We start from the raw sequence: 21,033 nt of genomic DNA, 5'->3' as shown, positions 1-21,033 counted from the left end.
CCCTATCTCCTACACACACTCTGGGATTCCCTCTCTCACACACACTCTGGAATTCCGCACCTCTCACACAAACTCTGGGATTCCCTATCTCTCATAAACACTCTGGGATTCCATATCTCACACACACTCAGGGATTCCCTATCTCTCACAAACACTCTGGAATTCCCTCTCACACACACTCTGGGATTCGCTCTCTCTCACACTCAGTCTGGGATTCCCTATCTCTCACACACACTCTGGAATTCCCTATCACTCACACACACACTTTGGGATTCCCTATCTCTCACACATACTCTGGGATTCCCTATCTCTCACACACATTCTGGGATTCCGTCTCACACACACTCGGGGAATCCCTATCTTTCACACATGCTCTGGGATTCCCTATCTCCCTCACACACTCTGGGATTCACTATCTCACACACACTCTGGGATTCCGCATCTCTCACACACACTCTGGGATTCCCTCTCTCTCACACACAATCTGGAATTCCCTCCCACACACACACTCTGGGATTCCCTATCTCTCACACTCACTCAGGGATTCCCTATCTCTCACACACACTCTGGGATTCCCTTTCTCTCACACACTCTGGAATTCCGTCTCTCACACACACTCTGGGATTCCCTATCTCTCACACTCACTCTGGGAATCCCTATCTCTCACAAACACTCTGGGATTCCCTCTCTCACACACACTCTGGAATTCCGCATCTCTCACACACACTCTGGGATTCCCTATCTCTCACACACACTCTTAGATTCCCTATCTCTCACACACACTCTGGGATTCCCTCTCTCTCACACTCAGTCTGGGATTCCCTACCTCTCACACACACTCTGGTATTCCATATCTCACACACACTCTGTGATTCCTTATCTCTCACACACACTCTTAGATTCCCTATCTCTCACACACACTCTGGGATTCCCTATCTCTCACACTCACTCAGGGATTCCCTATCTCTCACACACACTCTGGGATTCCCTATCTCTCACACATTCTGGAATTCCATCTCTCACACACACTCTGGGATTCCCTATCTCTCACACTCACTCTGGGATTCTCTATCTCTCACAAACACACTGGGATTCCCTCTCTCACACACACTCCGATATTCCATATCTGACACACACTCTGGGATTCCCTATCTCACAAACACACTGGGATTCCCTCTCTCTCACACACTCTGGTATTCCAGATCTCACACACACTCTGGGATTCCCTATCTCTCACACACTCTTAGATTCCCGATCTCTCACTCACACTCTGGGATTCCCTCTCTCACACACACTCTGGGATTCCCTATCTCTCACACACACTCTGGGATTCTCTATCTCTCACACACACTCTGGGATTCCCTACCTCTCACTCACACTCTTGGATTCCCTTTCTCTCTCACACACTCTGGAATTCTCTATCTCTCACAAACACACTGGGATTCCCTCTATCACACACACTCCGATATTCCATATCTGACACACACTCTGGGATTCCCTATCTCTCACAAACACACTGGGATTCCCTCTCTCTCACACACTCTGGTATTCCAGATCTCACACACACTCTGGGATTCCCTATCTCTCACACACTCTTAGATTCCCGATCTCTCACTCACACTCTGGGATTCCCTCTCTCACACACACTCTGGGATTCCCTATCTCTCACACACACTCTGGGATTCTCTATCTCTCACACACACTCTGGGATTCCCTACCTCTCACTCACACTCTTGGATTCCCTTTCTCTCTCACACACTCTGGGATACCCAATCTCTCACACACTCTCTGGCATTCCCTCTCTCTCACACACACTCTGGGATTCTCTAACTCTCACACACACTCTAGGATTCCTTATCTCTCACACACACTCTGGGATTCCCTATCTCTCTCACACACTCTGGGATTCCCTAATCTCTCACACACACTGTGGGATTCCCTATCTCTCACACACACTCTGGGACTCTCTATCTCTCACACACACACTGGGATTCCCCATCTCACACTCACACTCTTGGATTCCCTTTGTCTCTCACACACTCTGGGATACCCAATCTCTCACACACTCTCTGGGATTCCCGATCACTCACACACACTCTGGGATTCCCTATCTCTCACACACACTCTTGGATTCCCCATCTCTCTCACACAATCTGGGATTCCCTATCTCTCACACACACTCTGGGATTCCCTCTCTCTCACACACACTCTGGGATTCCCTCACACACACTCTGGGATTCCCTATTTCACACACACTCTGGGATTCCCTATCTCTCACACACACTCTGGGATTCCCTCTTTCACACACACTCTGGGATTTCGTATATCTCACACACACTCTGGGATTCCCTATCTCTCACACACACTCTGGGATTCCCTATCTCTCACACACACTCTGGGATTCCCCATCTCTCTCACACAATCTGGGATTCCCTATCTCTCACACACACTCTGGGATTCCCTCTCTCTCACACACACTCTGGGATTCCCTCACACACACTCAGGGATTCCCTATTTCACACACACTCTGGGATTCCCTATCTCTCACACACTCTGGGATTCCCTCTTGCACACACACTCTGGGATTTCGTATATCTCACATACACTCTGAGATTCCCTATCTCCTACACACACTCTGGGATTCCCTCTCTCACACACACTCTGGAATTCCGCATCTCTCACACACACTCTGGGATTCCCTATCTCTCACACACACTCTGGGATTCCCTCTCTCTCACACTCAGTCTGGGATTCTCTATCTCTCACACACACACTCAGGGATTCCCTATCTCTCACACACACTCTGGAATTCCCTATCACTCACACACACACTCTGGGGTTCCCTATCTCTCACACACACTCAGGGATTCCCTATCTCTCACACACATTCTGGGATTCCGTCACACACACTCGGGGAATCCCTATCTTTCACACACACTCTGGGATTCCCTCACTCTCACACACTCTGGGATTCCCTATCTCTCACACACAATCTGGAATACCCTCTCACACACACACTCTGGGATTCCCGCTCTCTCACACACACTCTGGGATTCCGTCTCTCTCACACACACTCTGGGAATCCGTCTCTCTCACACACACTCTGGGATTCCGCATCACACACACACACTCTGGGATTCCCTATCTCTCACACACAATCTGGAATACCCTCTCACACACACACTCTGGGATTCCCTATCTCTCACACACTCTGGGATTCCCTAACTCTCACACTCACTCTGAGATTCCCTATCTCCTACACACTCTCTGGGATTCCCTCTCTCACACACACTCTGGAATTCCGCATCTCTCACACACACTCTGGGATTCCCAATCTCTCACACACACTCTGGGATTCCCTTACTCTCACACCCACTCTGAGATTCCCTATCTCCTACACACATTCTGCGATTCCCTCTCTCTCACACTCAGTCTGGGATTCTCTATCTCTCACACACACACTCTGGGATTCCCTATCTCTCACACACACTCTGGAATTCCCTATCACTCACACACACACTCTGGGATTCCCTATCTCTCACACACACTCAGGGATTCCCTATCTCTCACACACATTCTGGGATTCCGTCACACACACTCGGGGAATCCCTATCTTTCACACACACTCTGGGATTCCCTATCTCTCTCAAACACTCTGGGATTCACTATCTCTCACACACAATCTGGAATACCCTCTCACACACACACTCTGGGATTGCCGCTCTCTCACACACACTCTGGGATTCCGTCTCTCTCACACACACTCTGGGAATCCGTCTCTCTCACACACACTCTGGGATTCCGCATCTCTCACACACACTCTGGGATTCCCTATCTCTCACACACAATCTGGAATACCCTCTCACACACACACTCTGGGATTCCCGCTCTCTCACACACACTCTGGGATTCCGTCTCTCTCACACACACTCTGGGATTCCCTATCTCTCACACTCACTCAGGGATTCCCTATCTCTCACACACACTCTGGGATTCCCTATCTCTCACACTCACTCTGGGAATCCCTAACTCTCACACACACTCTGGGATTCCCTCTCTCACACACACTCTGGAATTCCGCATCTCTCACACACACTCTGGGATTCCCTATCTCTCACTAACACACTGGGATTCCCTCTCTCACACACACTCTGGTATTCCATATCTCACACACACTCTGGGATTCCCTATCTCTCACAAACACACTGGGATTCCCTCTCTCTCACACACTCTGGTATTCCATATCTCACACACACTCTGGGATTCCCTATCTCTCACACACACTCTTAGATTCCCGATCTCTCACTCACACTCTGGGATTCCCTCTCTCACACACACTCTGGGATTCCCTATCTCTCACACACACTCTGGGATTCTCTATCTCTCACACACACTCTGGGATTCCCTACCTCTCACTCACACTCTTGGATTCCCTTTCTCTCTCACACACTCTGGGATACCCAATCTCTCACACACTCTCTGGCATTCCCTCTCTCTCACACACACTCTGGGATTCTCTACCTCTCTCACACACTCTAGGATTCCTTATCTCTCACACACACTCTGGGATTCCCTATCTCTCTCACACACTCTGGGATTCCCTAATCTCTCACACACACTCTGGGATTCCCTATCTCTCACACACACTCTGGGACTCTCTATCTCTCACACACACACTGGGATTCCCCATCTCTCACTCACACTCTTGGATTCCCTTTGTCTCTCACACACTCTGGGATACCCAATCTCTCACACACTCTCTGGGATTCCCGATCACTCACACACACTCTGGGATTCCCTATCTCTCACACACACTCTTGGATGCCCCATCTCTCTCACACAATCTGGGATTCCCTATCTCTCACACACACTCTGGGATTCCCGCTCTCTCACACACACTCTGGGATTCACTCACACACACTCTGGGATTCCCTATTTCACACACACTCTGGGATTCCCGATCTCTCACACACACTCTGGGATTCCTTCTTTCACACACACTCTGGGATTTCGTATATCTCACACACACTCTGGGATTCCCTATCTCTCACACACACTCTGGGATTCCCTATCTCTCACACACACTCTGGGATTCCCTCTCTCTCACACACACTCTGGGATTCCCTATCTCTCACACACACTCTGGGATTCCCTCTCTCACACACACTCCGATATTCCATATCTGACACACACTCTGGGATTCCCTATCTCTCACAAACACACTGGGATTCCCTCTCTCTCACACACTCTGGTATTCCATATCTCACACACACTCTGGGATTCCCTATCTCTCACACACTCTTAGATTCCCGATCTCTCACTCACACTCTGGGATTCCCTCTCTCACACACACTCTGGGATTCCCTATCTCTCACACACACTCTGGGATTCTCTATCTCTCACACACACTCTGGGATTCCCTACCTCTCACTCACACTCTTGGATTCCCTTTCTCTCTCACACACTCTGGGATACCCAATCTCTCACACACTCTCTGGCATTCCCTCTCTCTCACACACACTCTGGGACTCTCTACCTCTCACACACACTCTAGGATTCCTTATCTCTCACACACACTCTGGGATTCCCTATCTCTCTCACACACTCTGGGATTCCCTAATCTCTCACACACACTCTGGGATTCCCTATCTCTCACACACACTCTGGGACTCTCTATCTCTCACACACACACTGGGATTCCCCATCTCACACTCACACTCTTGGATTCCCTTTGTCTCTCACACACTCTGGGATACCCAATCTCTCACACACTCTCTGGGATTCCCGATCACACACACACACTCTGGGATTCCCTATCTCTCACACACACTCTTGGATTCCCCATCTCTCTCACACAATCTGGGATTCCCTATCTCTCACACACACTCTGGGATTCCCTCTCTCTCACACACACTCTGGGATTCCCTCACACACACTCTGGGATTCCCTATTTCACACACACTCTGGGATTCCCTATCTCTCACACACACTCTGGGATTCCCTCTTTCACACACACTCTGGGATTTCGTATATCTCACACACACTCTGGGATTCCCTATCTCTCACACACACTCTGGGATTCCCTATCTCTCACACACACTCTGGGATTCCCCATCTCTCTCACACAATCTGGGATTCCCTATCTCTCACACACACTCTGGGATTCCCTCTCTCTCACACACACTCTGGGATTCCCTCACACACACTCAGGGATTCCCTATTTCACACACACTCTGGGATTCCCTATCTCTCACACACTCTGGGATTCCCTCTTGCACACACACTCTGGGATTTCGTATATCTCACACACACTCTGGGATTCCCTATCTATCACACACACTCTGGGATTCCCTAACTCTCACACTCACTCTGAGATTCCCTATCTCCTACACACACTCTGGGATTCCCTCTCTCACACACACTCTGGAATTCTGCATCTCTCACACACACTCTGGGATTCCCTCTCTCTCACACTCAGTCTGGGATTCTCTATCTCTCACACACACACTCAGGGATTCCCTATCTCTCACACACACTCTGGAATTCCCTATCACTCACACACACACTCTGGGATTCCCTATCTCTCACACACACACTCAGGGATTCCCTATCTCTCACACACATTCTGGGATTCCGTCACACACACTCGGGGAATCCCTATCTTTCACACACACTCTGGGATTCCCTCTCTCTCACACACTCTGGGATTCCCTATCTCTCACACACAATCTGGAATACCCTCTCACACACACACTCTGGGATTCCCGCTCTCTCACACACACTCTGGGATTCCGTCTCTCTCACACACACTCTGGGAATCCGTCTCTCTCACACACACTCTGGGATTCCGCATCACTCACACACACTCTGGGATTCCCTATCTCTCACACACAATCTGGAATACCCTCTCACACACACACTCTGGGATTCCCTATCTCTCACACACACTCTGGGATTCTCTCTTGCACACACACTCTGGGATTTCGTATATCTCACACACACTCTGGGATTCCCTATCTCTCACACACTCTGGGATTCCCTAACTCTCACACTCACTCTGAGATTCCCTATCTCCTACACACACTCTGGGATTCCCTCTCTCACACACACTCTGGAATTCCGCATCTCTCACACACACTCTGGGATTCCCTATCTCTCACACACACTCTGGGATTCCCTTACTCTCACACCCACTCTGAGATTCCCTATCTCCTACACACATTCTGCGATTCCCTCTCTCTCACACTCAGTCTGGGATTCTCTATCTCTCACACACACACTCAGGGATTCCCTATCTCTCACACACACTCTGGAATTCCCTATCACTCACACACACACTCTGGGATTCCCTATCTCTCACACACACTCAGGGATTCCCTATCTCTCACACACATTCTGGGATTCCGTCACACACACTCGGGGAATCCCTATCTTTCACACACACTCTGGGATTCCCTATCTCTCTCAAACACTCTGGGATTCACTATCTCTCACACACAATCTGGAATACCCTCTCACACACACACTCTGGGATTCCCGCTCTCTCACACACACTCTGGGATTCCGTCTCTCTCACACACACTCTGGGAATCCGTCTCTCTCACACACACTCTGGGATTCCGCATCTCTCACACACACTCTGGGATTCCCTATCTCTCACACACAATCTGGTATACCCTCTCACACACACTCTGGGATTCCGTCTCTCTCACACACACTCTGGGATTCCCTATCTCTCACACTCACTCAGGGATTCCCTATCTCTCACACACACTCTGGGATTCCCTATCTCTCACACTCACTCTGGGAATCCCTAACTCTCACACACACTCTGGGATTCCCTCTCTCAGACACACTCTGGAATTCCGCATCTCTCACACACACTCTGGGATTCCCTATCTCTCACTAACACACTGGGATTCCCTCTCTCACACACACTCTGGTATTCCATATCTCACACACACTCTGGGATTCCCTATCTCTCACAAACACACTGGGATTCCCTCTCTCTCACACACTCTGGTATTCCATATCTCACACACACTCTGGGATTCCCTATCTCTCACACACACTCTTAGATTCCCGATCTCTCACTCACACTCTGGGATTCCCTCTCTCACACACACTCTGGGATTCCCTATCTCTCACACACACTCTGGGATTCTCTATCTCTCACACACACTCTGGGATTCCCTACCTCTCACTCACACTCTTGGATTCCCTTTCTCTCTCACACACTCTGGGATACCCAATCTCTCACACACTCTCTGGCATTCCCTCTCTCTCACACACACTCTGGGATTCTCTACCTCTCACACACACTCTAGGATTCCTTATCTCTCACACACACTCTGGGATTCCCTATCTCTCTCACACACTCTGGGATTCCCTAATCTCTCACAAACACTCTGGGATTCCCTATCTCTCACACACACTCTGGGACTCTCTATCTCTCACAAACACACTGGGATTCCCCATCTCTCACTCACACTCTTGGATTCCCTTTGTCTCTCACACACTCTGGGATACCCAATCTCTCACACACTCTCTGGGATTCCCTATCTCTCACACACACTCTTGGATGCCCCATCTCTCTCACACAATCTGGGATTCCCTATCTCTCACACACACTCTGGGATTCCCTCTCTCTCACACACACTCTGGGATTCCCTCACACACACTCTGGGATTCCCTATTTCACACACACTCTGGGATTCCCTATCTCTCACACACACTCTGGGATTCCTTCTTTCACACACACTCTGGGAATTCGTATATCTCACACACACTCTGGGATTCCCTATCTCTCACACACACTCTGGGATTCCCTATCTCTCACACACACTCTGGGATTCCCTCTCTCTCACACACACTCTGGGATTCCCTATCTCTCACACACACTCTGGGATTCCCTCTCTCTCACACACACTCTGGGATTCCCTCACACACACTCAGGGATTCCCTATTTCACACACACTCTGGGATTCCCTCTCTCTCACACACTCTGGGATTCCCTCTTGCACACACACTCTGGGATTTCGTATATCTCACACACACTCTGGGATTCCCTATCTATCACACACACTCTGGGATTCCCTAACTCTCACACTCACTCTGAGATTCCCTATCTCCTACACACACTCTGGGATTCCCTCTCTCACACACACTCTGGAATTCCGCATCTCTCACACACATACTGGGATTCCCTATCTCTCACACACACTCTGGGATTCCCTCTCTCTCACACACACTCTTAGATTCCCGATCTCTCACTCACACTCTGGGATTCCCTCTCTCACACACACTCTGGGATTCCCTATCTCTCACACACACTCTGGGATTCTCTATCTCTCACACACACTCTGGGATTCCCTACCTCTCACTCACACTCTTGGATTCCCTTTCTCTCTCACACACTCTGGGATACCCAATCTCTCACACACTCTCTGGCATTCCCTCTCTCTCACACACACTCTGGGATTCTCTACCTCTCACACACACTCTAGGATTCCTTATCTCTCACACACACTCTGGGATTCCCTATCGCTCTCACACACTCTGGGATTCCCTAATCTCTCACACACACTCTGGGATTCCCTATCTCTCACACACACTCTGGGACTCTCTATCTCTCACAAACACACTGGGATTCCCCATCTCTCACTCACACTCTTGGATTCCCTTTGTCTCTCACACACTCTGGGATACCCAATCTCTCACACACTCTCTGGGATTCCCGATCACTCACACACACTCTGGGATTCCCTATCTCTCACACACACTCTTGGATGCCCCATCTCTCTCACACAATCTGGGATTCCCTATCTCTCACACACACCTTGGGATTCCCTCTCTCTCACACACACTCTGGGATTCCCTCACACACACTCTGGGATTCCCTATTTCACACACACTCTGGGATTCCCTATCTCTCACACACACTCTGGGATTCCTTCTTTCACACACACTCTGGGATTTCGTATATCTCACACACACTCTGGGATTCCCTATCTCTCACACACACTCTGGGATTCCCTATCTCTCACACACACTCTGGGATTCCCTCTCTCTCACACACACTCTGGGATTCCCTATCTCTCACACACACTCTGGGATTCCCTCTCTCTCACACACACTCTGGGATTCCCTCACACACACTCAGGGATTCCCTATTTCACACACACTCTGGGATTCCCTCTCTCTCACACACTCTGGGATTCCCTCTTGCACACACACTCTGGGATTTCGTATATCTCACACACACTCTGGGATTCCCTATCTATCACACACACTCTGGGATTCCCTAACTCTCACACTCACTCTGAGATTCCCTATCTCCTACACACACTCTGGGATTCCCTCTCTCACACACACTCTGGAATTCCGCATCTCTCACACACATACTGGGATTCCCTATATCTCACACACACTCTGGGATTCCCTCTCTCTCACACTCAGTCTGGGATTCTCTATCTCTCACACACACACTCAGGGATTCCCTATCTCTCACACACACTCTGGAATTCCCTATCACTCACACACACACTCTGGGGTTCCCTATCTCTCACACACACTCAGGGATTCCCTATCTCTCACACACATTCTGGGATTCCGTCACACACACTCGGGGAATCCCTATCTTTCACACACACTCTGGGATTCCCTATCTCTCACACACACTCTGGCATTCCCTATCTCTCACACTCAGTCTGGGATTTTCTATCTCTCACACACACACTCAGGGATTCCCTATCTCTCACACACACTCTGGAATTCCCTATCACTCACACACACACTCTGGGATTCCCTATCTCTCACACACACTCAGGGATTCCCTATCTCTCACACACATTCTGGGATTCCGTCACACACACTCGGGGAATCCCTATCTTTCACACACACTCTGGGATTCCCTCTCTCTCACACACTCTGGGATTCCCTATCTCTCACACACAATCTGGAATACCCTCTCACACACACACTCTGGGATTCCCGCTCTCTCACACACACTCTGGGATTCCGTCTCTCTCACACACACTCTGGGAATCCGTCTCTCTCACACACACTCTGGGATTCCGCATCACTCACACACACTCTGGGATTCCCTATCTCTCACACACAATCTGGAATACCCTCTCACACACACACTCTGGGATTCCCTATCTCTCACACACACTCTGGGATTCTCTCTTGCACACACACTCTGGGATTTCGTATATCTCACACACACTCTGGGATTCCCTATCTCTCACACACTCTGGGATTCCCTAACTCTCACACTCACTCTGAGATTCCCTATCTCCTACACACACTCTGGGATTCCCTCTCTCACACACACTCTGGAATTCCGCATCTCTCACACACACTCTGGGATTCCCAATCTCTCACACACACTCTGGGATTCCCTTACTCTCACACCCACTCTGAGATTCCCTATCTCCTACACACATTCTGCGATTCCCTCTCTCTCACACTCAGTCTGGGATTCTCTATCTCTCACACACACACTCAGGGATTCCCTATCTCTCACACACACTCTGGAATTCCCTATCACTCACACACACACTCTGGGATTCCCTATCTCTCACACACACTCAGGGATTCCCTATCTCTCACACACATTCTGGGATTCCGTCACACACACTCGGGGAATCCCTATCTTTCACACACACTCTGGGATTCCCTATCTCTCTCAAACACTCTGGGATTCACTATCTCTCACACACAATCAGGAATACCCTCTCACACACACACTCTGGGATTCCCGCTCTCTCACACACACTCTGGGATTCCGTCTCTCTCACACACACTCTGGGAATCCGTCTCTCTCACACACACTCTGGGATTCCGCATCTCTCACACACACTCTGGGATTCCCTATCTCTCACACACAATCTGGAATACCCTCTCACACACACTCTGGGATTCCGTCTCTCTCACACACACTCTGGGATTCCCTATCTCTCACACTCACTCAGGGATTGCCTATCTCTCACACACACTCTGGGATTCCCTATCTCTCACACTCACTCTGGGAATCCCTAACTCTCACACACACTCTGGGATTCCCTCTCTCACACACACTCTGGAATTCCGCATCTCTCACACACACTCTGGGATTCCCTATCTCTCACTAACACACTGGGATTCCCTCTCTCACACACACTCTGGTATTCCATATCTCACACACACTCTGGGATTCCCTATCTCTCACAAACACACTGGGATTCCCTCTCTCTCACACACTCTGGTATTCCATATCTCACACACACTCTGGGATTCCCTATCTCTCACACACACTCTTAGATTCCCGATCTCTCACTCACACTCTGGGATTCCCTCTCTCACACACACTCTGGGATTCCCTATCTCTCACACACACTCTGGGATTCTCTATCTCTCACACACACTCTGGGATTCCCTACCTCTCACTCACACTCTTGGATTCCCTTTCTCTCTCACACACTCTGGGATACCCAATCTCTCACACACTCTCTGGCATTCCCTCTCTCTCACACACACTCTGGGATTCTCTACCTCTCACACACACTCTAGGATTCCTTATCTCTCACACACACTCTGGGATTCCCTATCTCTCTCACACACTCTGGGATTCCCTAATCTCTCACACACACTCTGGGATTCCCTATCTCTCACACACACTCTGGGACTCTCTATCTCTCACAAACACACTGGGATTCCCCATCTCTCACTCACACTCTTGGATTCCCTTTGTCTCTCACACACTCTGGGATACCCAATCTCTCACACACTCTCTGGGATTCCCTATCTCTCACACACACTCTTGGATGCCCCATCTCTCTCACACAATCTGGGATTCCCTATCTCTCACACACACTCTGGGATTCCCTCTCTCTCACACACACTGTGGGATTCCCTCACACACACTCTGGGATTCCCTATTTCACACACACTCTGGGATTCCCTATCTCTCACACACACTCTGGGATTCCTTCTTTCACACACACTCTGGGAATTCGTATATCTCACACACACTCTGGGATTCCCTATCTCTCACACACACTCTGGGATTCCCTATCTCTCACACACACTCTGGGATTCCCTCTCTCTCACACACACTCTGGGATTCCCTATCTCTCACACACACTCTGGGATTCCCTCTCTCTCACACACACTCTGGGATTCCCTCACACACACTCAGGGATTCCCTATTTCACACACACTCTGGGATTCCCTCTCTCTCACACACTCTGGGATTCCCTCTTGCACACACACTCTGGGATTTTGTATATCTCACACACACTCTGGGATTCCCTATCTATCACACACACTCTGGGATTCCCTAACTCTCACACTCACTCTGAGATTCCCTATCTCCTACACACACTCTGGGATTCCCTCTCTCACACACACTCTGGAATTCCGCATCTCTCACACACATACTGGGATTCCCTATCTCTCACACACACTCTGGGATTCCCTCTCTCTCACACACACTCTTAGATTCCCGATCTCTCACTCACACTCTGGGATTCCCTCTCTCACACACACTCTGGGATTCCCTATCTCTCACACACACTCTGGGATTCTCTATCTCTCACACACACTCTGGGATTCCCTACCTCTCACTCACACTCTTGGATTCCCTTTCTCTCTCACACACTCTGGGATACCCAATCTCTCACACACTCTCTGGCATTCCCTCTCTCTCACACACACTCTGGGATTCTCTACCTCTCACACACACTCTAGGATTCCTTATCTCTCACACACACTCTGGGATTCCCTATCTCTCTCACACACTCTGGGATTCCCTAATCTCTCACACACACTCTGGGATTCCCTATCTCTCACACACACTCTGGGACTCTCTATCTCTCACAAACACACTGGGATTCCCCATCTCTCACTCACACTCTTGGATTCCCTTTGTCTCTCACACACTCTGGGATACCCAATCTCTCACACACTCTCTGGGATTCCCGATCACTCACACACACTCTGGGATTCCCTATCTCTCACACACACTCTTGGATGCCCCATCTCTCTCACACAATCTGGGATTCCCTATCTCTCACACACACTCTGGGATTCCCTCACACACACTCTGGGATTCCCTATTTCACACACACTCTGGGATTCCCTATCTCTCACACACACTCTGGGATTCCTTCTTTCACACACACTCTGGGAATTCGTATATCTCACACACACTCTGGGATTCCCTATCTCTCACACACACTCTGGGATTCCCTATCTCTCACACACACTCTGGGATTCCCTCTCTCTCACACACACTCTGGGATTCCCTATCTCTCACACACACTCTGGGATTCCCTCTCTCTCACACACACTCTGGGATTCCCTCACACACACTCAGGGATTCCCTATTTCACACACACTCTGGGATTCCCTCTCTCTCACACACTCTGGGATTCCCTTTTGCACACACACTCTGGGATTTCGTATATCTCACACACACTCTGGGATTCCCTATCTATCACACACACTCTGGGATTCCCTAACTCTCACACTCACTCTGAGATTCCCTATCTCCTACACACACTCTGGGATTCCCTCTCTCACACACACTCTGGAATTCCGCATCTCTCACACACATACTGGGATTCCCTATCTCTCACACACACTCTGGGATTCCCTCTCTCTCACACTCAGTCTGGGATTCTCTATCTCTCACACACACACTCAGGGATTCCCTATCTCTCACACACACTCTGGAATTCCCTATCACTCACACACACACTCTGGGGTTCCCAATCTCTCACACACACTCAGGGATTCCCTATCTCTCACACACATTCTGGGATTCCGTCACACACACTCGGGGAATCCCTATCTTTCACACACACTCTGGGATTCCCTATCTCTCACACACACTCTGGCATTCCCTCTCTCTCACACTCAGTCTGGGATTCTCTATCTCTCACACACACACTCAGGGATTCCCTATCTCTCACACACACTCTGGAATTCCCTATCACTCACACACACACTCTGGGATTCCCTATCTCTCACACACACTCAGGGATTCCCTATCTCTCATACACATTCTGGGATTCCGTCACACACACTCGGGGAATCCCTATCTTTCACACACACTCTGGGATTCCCTCTCTCTCACACACTCTGGGATTCCCTATCTCTCACACACAATCTGGAATACCCTCTCACACACACACTCTGGGATTCCCGCTCTCTCACACACACTCTGGGATTCCGTCTCTCTCACACACACTCTGGGAATCCGTCTCTCTCACACACACTCTGGGATTCCGCATCACTCACACACACTCTGGGATTCCCTATCTCTCACACACAATCTGGAATACCCTCTCACACACACACTCTGGGATTCCCTATCTCTCACACACACTCTGGGATTCCCTCTTGCACACACACTCTGGGATTTCGTATATCTCACACACACTCTGGGATTCCCTATCTCTCACACACTCTGGGATTCCCTAACTCTCACACTCACTCTGAGATTCCCTATCTCCTACACACACTCTGGGATTCCCTCTCTCACACACACTCTGGAATTCTGCATCTCTCACACACACTCTGGGATTCCCTATCTCTCACACACACTCTGGGATTCCCTTACTCTCACACCCACTCTGAGATTCCCTATCTCCTACACACATTCTGCGATTCCCTCTCTCTCACACTCAGTCTGGGATTCTCTATCTCTCACACACACACTCAGGGATTCCCTATCTCTCACACACACTCTGGAATTCCCTATCACTCACACACACACTCTGGGATTCCCTATCTCTCACACACACTCAGGGATTCCTTATCTCTCACACACATTCTGGGATTCCGTCACACACACTCGGGGAATCCCTATCTTTCACACACACTCTAGGATTCCCTATCTCTCTCACACACTTTGGGATTCACTATCTCTCACACACAATCTGGAATACCCTCTCACACACACACTCTGGGATTCCCGCTCTCTCACACACACTCTGGGATTCCGCCTCTCTCACACACACTCTGGGAATCCGTCTCTCTCACACACACTCTGGGAGTCCGCATCTCTCACACACACTCTGGGATTCCCTATCTCTCACACACAATCTGGAATACCCTCTCACACACACACTCTGGGATTCCCGCTCTCTCACACACACTCTGGGATTCCGTCTCTCTCACACACACTCTGGGATTCCCTATCTCTCACACTCACTCAGGGATTCCCTATCTCTCACACACACTCTGGGATTCCCTATCTCTCACACTCACTCTGGGAATCCCTAACTCTCACACACACTCTGGGATTCCCTCTCTCACACACACTCTGGAATTCCGCATCTCTCACACACACTCTGGGATTCCCTATCTCTCACTAACACACTGGGATTCCCTCTCTCACACACACTCTGGTATTCCATATCTCACACACACTCTGGGATTCCCTATCTCTCACAAACACACTGGGATTCCCTCTCTCACACACACTCTGGTATTCCATCTCTCACACACACTCTGGGATTCCCTATCTCTCACACACACTCTTAGATTCCCGATCTCTCACACACACTCTGGGATTCCCTATCACTCACACACACTCTGGGATTCCCTATCTCTGACACACTCTCAGGGATTCCCAATCTCTCACAAGCACTCCTGGATTCCGTATCTCTCACTAACACTCTGGGATTCCCTCTCTCTCACACACACTCTTGGATTCCCCATCTCTCTCACACAATCTGGGATTCCCTATCTCTCACACACACTCTGGGATTCCCTCTCTCTCACACACACTCTGGGATTCCCTCACACACACTCTGGGATTCCCTATTTCACACACACTCTGGGATTCCCTATCTCTCACACACACTCTGGGATTCCCTCTTTCATACACACTCTGGGATTTCGTATATCTCACACACACTCTGGGATTCCCTATCTCTCACACACACTCTGGGATTCCCTATCTCTCACACACACACTGGGATTCCCCATCTCTCTCACACAATCTGGGATTCCCTATCTCTCACACACACTCTGGGATTCCCTCTCTCCCACACACACTCTGGGATTCCCTCACACACACTCAGGGATTCCCTATTTCACACACACTCTGGGATTCCCTATCTCTCACACACTCTGGGATTCCCTCTTGCACACTAACTCTGGGATTTCGTATATCTCACACACACTCTGGGATTCCCTATCTATCACACACACTCTGGGATTCCCTAACTCTCACACTCACTCTGAGATTCCCTATCTCCTACACACACTCTGGGATTCCCTCTCTCACACACACTCTGGAATTCCGCATCTCTCACACACACTCTGGGATTCCCTATCTCTCACACACACTCTGGGATTCCCTCTCTCTCACACTCAGTCTGGGATTCTCTATCTCTCACACACACACTCAGGGATTCCCTATCTCTCACACACACTCTGGAATTCCCTATCACTCACACACACACTCTGGGATTCCCTATCTCTCACACACACTCAGGGATTCCCTATCTCTCACACACATTCTGGGATTCCGTCACACACACTCGGGGAATCCCTATCTTTCACACACACTCTGGGATTCCCTCTCTCTCACACACTCTGGGATTCCCTATCTCTCACACACAATCTGGAATACCCTCTCACACACACACTCTGGGATTCCCGCTCTCTCACACACACTCTGGGATTCCGTCTCTCTCACACACACTCTGGGAATCCGTCTCTCTCACACACACTCTGGGATTCCGCATCTCTCACACACACTCTGGGATTCCCTATCTCTCACACACAATCTGGAATACCCTAGCACACACACACTCTGGGATTCCCTATCACTCACACACACTCTGGGATTCTCTCTTGCACACACACTCTGGGATTTCGTATATCTCACACACACTCTGGGATTCCCTATCTCTCACACACTCTGGGATTCCCTAACTCTCACACTCACTCTGAGATTCCCTATCTCCTACACACACTCTGGGATTCCCTCTCTCACACACACTCTGGAATTCCGCATCTCTCACACACGCTCTGGGATTCCCTATCTCTCACACACACTCTGGGATTCCCTTACTCTCACACCCACTCTGAGATTCCCTATCTCCTACACACATTCTGCGATTCCCTCTCTCTCACACTCAGTCTGGGATTCTCTATCTCTCACACACACACTCAGGGATTCCCTATCTCTCACACACACTCTGGAATTCCCTATCACTCACACACACACTCTGGGATTCCCTATCTCTCACACACACTCAGGGATTCCCTATCTCTCACACACATTCTGGGATCCGTCACACACACTCGGGGAATCCCTATCTTTCACACACACTCTGGGATTCCCTATCTCTCTCACACACTCTGGGATTCACTATCTCTCACACACAATCTGGAATACCCTCTCACACACACACTCTGGGATTCCCGCTCTCTCACACACACTCTGGGATTCCGTCTCTCTCACACACACTCTGGGAATCCGTCTCTCTCACACACACTCTGGGATTCCGCATCTCTCACACACACTCTGGGATTCCCTATCTCTCACACACAATCTGGAATACCCTCTCACACACACACTCTGGGATTCCCGCTCTCTCACACACACTCTGGGATTCCCGATCTCTCACACACACTCTGGGATTCCCTATCTCTCGCACTCACTCAGGGATTCCCTATCTCTCACACACACTCTGGGATTCCCTATCTCTCACACTCACTCTGGGAATCCCTAACTCTCACACACACTCTGGGATTCCCTCTCTCACACACACTCTGGTATTCCATATCTCACACACACTCTGGGATTCCCTATCTCTCACAAACACACTGGGATTCCCTCTCTCTCACACACTCTGGTATTCCATATCTCACACACACTCTGGGATTCCCTATCTCTCACACACACTCTTAGATTCCCGATCTCTCACTCACACTCTGGGATTCCCTCTCTCACACACACTCTGGGATTCCCTATCTCTCACACACACTCTGGGATTCTCTATCTCTCACACACACTCTGGGATTCCCTACCTCTCACTCACACTCTTGGATTCCCTTTCTCTCTCACACACTCTGGGATACCCAATCTCTCACACACTCCCTGGCATTCCCTCTCTCTCACACACACTCTGGGATTCTCTACCTCTCACACACACTCTAGGATTCCTTATCTCTCACACACACTCTGGGATTCCCTATCTCTCTCACACACTCTGGGATTCCCTAATCTCTCACACACACTCTGGGATTCACTATCTCTCACACACACTCTGGGACTCTCTATCTCTCACACACACACTGGGATTCCCCATCTCTCACTCACACTCTTGGATTCCCTTTGTCTCTCACACACTCTGGGATACCCAATCTCTCACACACTCTCTGGGATTCCCGATCACTCACACACACTCTGGGATTCCCTATCTCTCACACACACTCTTGGATTCCCCATCTCTCTCACACAATCTGGGATTCCCTATCTCTCACACACACTCTGGGATTCCCTCTCTCTCACACACACTCTGGGATTCCCTCACACACACTCTGGGATTCCCTATTTCACACACACTCTGGGATTCCCTATCTCTCACACACACTCTGGGATTCCCTCTTTCACACACACTCTGGGATTTCGTATATCTCACACACAATCTGGGATTCCCTATCTCTCACACACACTCTGGGATTCCCTCTCACTCACACACACTCTGGGATTCCCTCACACACACTCAGGGATTCCCTATTTCACACACACTCTGGGATTCCCTATCTCTCACACACTCTGGGATTCCCTCTTGCACACACACCTTGGGATTTCGTATATCTCACACACACTCTGGGATTCCCTATCTATCACACACACTCTGGGATTCCCTAACTCTCACACTCACTCTGAGATTCCCTATCTCCTACACACACTCTGGGATTCCCTCTCTCACACACACTCTGGAATTCCGCATCTCTCACACACACTCTGGGATTCCCTATCTCTCACACACACTCTGGGATTCCCTCTCTCTCACACTCAGTCTGGGATTCTCTATCTCTCACACACACACTCAGGGATTCCCTATCTCTCACACACACTCTGGAATTCCCTATCACTCACACACACACTCTGGGATTCCCTATCTCTCACACACACTCAGGGATTCCCAATCTCTCACACACATTCTGTGATTCCGTCACACACACTCGGGGAATCCCTATCTTTCACACACACTCTGGGATTCCCTATCTCTCACACACACTCTGGGATTCCCTCTCTCTCACACTCAGTCTGGGATTCTCTATCTCTCACACACACACTCAGGGATTCCCTATCTCTCACACACACTCTGGAATTCCCTATCACTCACACACACACTCTGGGATTCCCTATCTCTCACACACACTCAGGGATTCCCTATCTCTCACACACATTCTGGGATTCCGTCACACACACTCGGGGAATCCCTATCTTTCACACACACTCTGGGATTCCCTCTCTCTCACACACTCTGGGATTCCCTATCTCTCACACACAATCTGGAATACCCTCTCACACACACACTCTGGGATTCCCGCTCTCTCACACACACTCTGGGATTCCGTCTCTCTCACACACACTCTGGGAATCCGTCTCTCTCACACAAACTCTGGGATTCCGCATCTCTCACACACACTCTGGGATTCCCTATCTCTCACACACAATCTGGAATACCCTCTCACACACACACTCTGGGATTCCCGCTCTCTCACACACACTCTGGGATTCCGTCTCTCTCACACACACTCTGGGAATCCGTCTCTCACACACACACTCTGGGATTCCCTATCTCTCACACACAGTCTGGGATTCCCTCTTGCACACACACTCTGGGATTTCGTATATCTCACCCACACTCTGGGATTCCCTATCTCTCACACACTCTGGGATTCCCTAACTCTCACACTCACTCTGAGATTCCCTATCTCCTACACACACTCTGGGATTCCCTCTCTCACACACACTCTGGAATTCCGCATCTCTCACACACACTCTGG

The sequence above is a fragment of the Chiloscyllium plagiosum genome, unplaced genomic scaffold (genome assembly GCF_037043375.1).
Source record: "Chiloscyllium plagiosum isolate Xiang-an unplaced genomic scaffold, Cpla_swu_hap1 HiC_scaffold_53Y, whole genome shotgun sequence".
NCBI classification, from domain to species: domain Eukaryota; kingdom Metazoa; phylum Chordata; class Chondrichthyes; order Orectolobiformes; family Hemiscylliidae; genus Chiloscyllium; species Chiloscyllium plagiosum.
The sequence above is the reverse complement of the archived record's forward strand: the minus strand, read 5'-3'. Positions refer to the sequence as shown.